Source organism: Octodon degus, unplaced genomic scaffold (assembly GCF_000260255.1).
Source record: "Octodon degus isolate 3935 unplaced genomic scaffold, OctDeg1.0 scaffold00007, whole genome shotgun sequence".
NCBI classification, from domain to species: Eukaryota; Metazoa; Chordata; class Mammalia; order Rodentia; family Octodontidae; genus Octodon; species Octodon degus.
The window spans coordinates 22,392,271-22,396,532 of record NW_004524583.1 but is presented as its reverse complement, the minus strand read 5'-3'; the positions used below and the strand labels follow the sequence as shown (position 1 = coordinate 22,396,532).

Here is a 4,262-nt window from a genome sequence, read left to right as displayed (position 1 = left end):
TCTTCTCCCCATGTGACTCTCCTTAGGCACACTCTACGTCATCGATCACTTTCCTCTTTGGCCCCATAATCTTCTTGATCAGAAAATTTGGGACACTTCTACATGGTTTTAAATAAATATTGTATCAATGCTTTTGAAATTTTGGGAATAATTACTGTGTCTGTAAAGTTTTGAAGAAGTTTTACTAGTCTATAATGCTGACACCATGTGTCATGGAGTCTAATCTCTATAGTATGATATATAATATTCTTGATAGAATTAAAGTACTGAAGAAAAGCATGTACCAAAGTAAAGGCAGTACAGTTTGTAATTATAGATGATATGGAAAAGGTAAGCTGATAAACAGGTGTATTGAAAGAAGAAATATTTTTCCTGTTTGGAAGAAGGAAAATTAACAAGTTGTATAATTTGTTGAGCTCCTTGGAAACAATACTATGTTTAAAGTTTTTCTTTGTGCTTAAAAATATTTTAAAGTAAAATAATGAGACTATTTTGTGGACTTTTCAAACGAGAATACTTCATATGAAAATCATTTCACAGTTGGACACAGTGATGCCTATGAAATCCCAGTTACTCAGGGGTTGAGGCAGAAGTAGCTTACTTTAAAAAAAAAATATTTACAAATAGTATTTTATTGGGCTGCGGAGATAGCTCAGTAGAATAAGCTCTTGCCTGGCAAGTGCAAGGTCCTGAGTTCAATCCCCGGCACCAAAAAGAGAAAAAAAAATATTATTTATTTATTTATTTATTTATTTAGTACAGTATCTTGTTATGTAGCTCAGACTTGTAGTAATCTTCCTGTCTCAGCCTCCACAGTGCTGGGATTACAGGTGTGCAGCACCATGCCTGGTTTTGGTGGCCAGCTCAGTGTGAGGCTGGCATGGCATGTGGTACCAGGGAGTGAACCTGGGTCCTTGAGCTTGCCAGATAGGCTCTTACACTGCCAAGCTATCTCCTCAGCCTGGAGTATACTTGTGAGGCCAACCTGGGCAGCTTAGTGAGAGACCCTGTGTCAAAAAAAAAAAAAAAAAAGTCAGCTGTGGTGGTGCACACTGGTAATGTAAGAATTTTCTGCCTGAGGCAGGATTGCAAGTTCACAACCAGCCTGAGCAGTTTCATGAGTTGGTGAGACCTTGTGTCAAAATAAAAAAACTGGGGAGATCTCTCTCTCTCTCTCTCTCTCTCTCTCTCTCTCTCTCTCTCTCTCTCAGTGAGAGGGCCCTGGGTTAAATCTTAAGTACCCACAAATAAAACAAAGTAGGACAAAACAAAGGAGTCCTTGATGTTATACTAAGAATATTTAATTTTGTTTTTGGAAAAAAATTTTTTGAGACAGAATTAAAAGTGTAATGCTTAGGCTGTTCTCAGACTCTTTAGGTCTTAATGATCCTCTGGCCTTACCTCTTGATTAGGGAGAACTACAGGCATGTGACTATGCCTAAATGTAAGATTTGTTTAAATTAGTATGAGCCAGGGCTGATGGTTTATGCCTGTAGTCCCAGCTACTCTGGAGGCTGAGGCTGGGGGTTTGCAAGTTCCAAACTAGCCTGGGCAATTTAGTGAAAACCTTGTTCCAAAAGAGGGGTGCTGGGATTGTAGCTCAGCATTCCCTGGGTTCAATTTTTGGGAGTGAAAATCACATTATATGAAATGAATCATTGTAAAGTAAGCAGTTCAGTGGCATTTTGTGTATTTACAGTGCTGTGCAAACAGTATCTTTATAATGAGTTCCAAAGCATTTTGATCACAATGTCCCTATTACTCACTCACCTCCCCCAGCCCCTGGTAACCACTAGTCTGCTTTTTCGCTCTTTGGACCTGCCTATTCTGCATAGTTTATAAAAACAGAATCATGTAATATGTGGCCTTTTGTGTGTGACTTCTTTTACTTGGCATATGGTTTTCAAGGGTTCCTTTTTATGGCTAAATAATACAGTTGCATGTGTATACCACAATTAGTTCATCCATTATCTGTTGGGAGGCTTTTGGGTTCTTTGTTCCTTTGATGGTTGTGATTACTTCTGCTGTGAACATGCTTGGACATGCACTTGTTTGAATACCTGTTTCCACATCTTTTGAGTATATATGTAGAAGTGGAATTGTTAGATCATATAGTAAATTCTGTGTTTAACTTCCTGAGGAACAATGACACTTTCTTCCATAGCAACTGAATCATTTATAGTTTTACCAGGAAAATTTGAGGGTTTTGATTTTATATTATCCTTGCTAATACTTGTTATTGTCCATTTATTAAAATTATAGTTATCCTAGTGAGTGTGAAATAATGTAACATTATAGTTTAAATTTGTATTTAAATTGACTGATGCTGTTGATTGTCTTTTCATGTTCTTTTTGGCTATTTGTGTAATTTTTTTTTTTTTTTTTTTTTTAGAAATGTATATTCAAGTCTTTTGTTCTTTTTTTGTTTTCTTAGAATCTCACTATGTAGTTCAGGCTGGCCTTGAACTTACTATGTATCCCAGGCTAGCCTTGAACTTGTGGTCCTCCTCCTGTCTCAGCCTTGCTTCAGCCTCCTCGGTTGGGATTATAGTATAGGCCTGCACCACTATGCTTGGTTTTTGTCATTTTTTAAGTTGTTTTTCCTTTTTGTTGATAAATTGTAAGATTTCATATATTCTTGGTAGTAGCCATTTATCAGGTCATGATTTGCAAATATTTCTCCCATTTGATAGGTTGTCTTTTATTTTAGGAATAATGCCTTTTTATAAATTCTTAAAATTTTGATAAAGTTTAACTTGTCTATTTGTTGTTGTTTGTGTTTTTGATGTGACAGCTCAGAACTCGTCAAATTTAAGGCCATAAAGACTTATCTCCTATTTTTTTTTGAACAGTCTTATGAATTTGGCCATTATATTTTGGTCACTGATTTCTGTTTCCTTTTTATGAGGTAGAGCCTCATTACATAGTTCAGGCTGACTTTGAACTCATTGCTCTGGCCTTTTCAAAATCACCACAATTCTCTTACCTTAGACTACAGAATCTAGGAATTACAGGTCTGCAACATCATACCCAACTTAGATCATTAACATATTTTAAATTAAGTTTCATATGAGTATTTAAGTTTTTAAAATTCTTTTGAGGCAGGGTTTCACATTGTCTTTTGATGTAGATAGGTAAGTATATGTTGAACTCTTTTGAATCAAAGTCATGCCTATTTAAGATTTCTAAGACAGGGCTTCACTATGCTGTTTAGTCTAGCCTTCAACTCACTATGTCACCCGGGCTGGCCTCGAATTTGAAGCCATTGTCCTCCCTCAGCCTTCTATTGTTGGGAGTACAGGTGTGCAGTCACGCCTGGACCTGCATTCTTTTTCAAATGTGTTTAGTACAGGGTCTACAGGGTCTCACTATACAGATTGGATTTTCAGTGTTTCTCCTGTTTTCAGCCTCCCAAGCGCTGGGATTACAGGCATGTGACCCCCACACCCAGTCTCATTTGCTGGGGGGCAGGACCAGCATGACAGGCCAGGGATTGAACCCTGGTCACTGTGCCTGCCTAAGCAGGCACTTTAGTTCAGTAAACTATCTGCCTGGTTCTTACATTCTTCTTCTTCTTTTTTTTTTTTTTTTTTTTCTTGTATTTAGTACAGAGTGTACAGGGTCTCATTGCATAGATTGGACTTGTAGTGATCCTCCTGTTTATAGCCTCTAAAGTGCTGGGATTATAGGCACGCGCCATCATGCCCGGTCTCAATTGCCATCTCAGTGCACTGCGGGGGTGGGGCTGGCATGGCAGGCCCAGGGTTCAAACTCCAGGCCCCTGCCTCTAAGTAGACCCTTTAATCTGCTGAGCTATTTGGCTGGCCCTAAAAGGACAATCTTTTTTAAATTTTTTTTTTGGTGGTACCAGGGATTGAACTCAGGACCTTGTGCTTCCCACGCAAGCACTTATTCCACTGAGCTATCTCCCTGGCCCCTTCTTGCATTCTTAAGTTGATTTGTCCTTTCCTATCCTGAGATAAAATTATAGCTGTGGTCCTTGTGAGGATACATTCTTTTTTTTTTTTGTTCTACCTATGAGATCTTTTTTTATTTTTTTATTTTTTCAAAGATTTATTGATAAACAGAGCAATAAGACAGTTTCAAATCCAATCGGAAGTACAGTTTCAACAAATAATACACTGCATATATTCTTCTTAGTGGTTAATTGCTGTACAAGAAGAGGACTTGTGATCCTATTTACAAACACCATTGAAACAAATCATTCTATTCATTAAGAGAATGCAACTATATATCTATCC

The 4,262-nt window shown here is 37.6% G+C and overlaps 1 protein-coding gene across 1 annotated transcript in view; it reads left to right on the top strand.

Annotated features, from left to right (window-relative positions):
- Mnat1 (MNAT1, CDK activating kinase assembly factor) overlaps positions 1-4,262 on the top strand; it is a 328,673-nt gene that overhangs the window by 114,160 nt on the left and 210,251 nt on the right. The window lies entirely within an intron of this gene.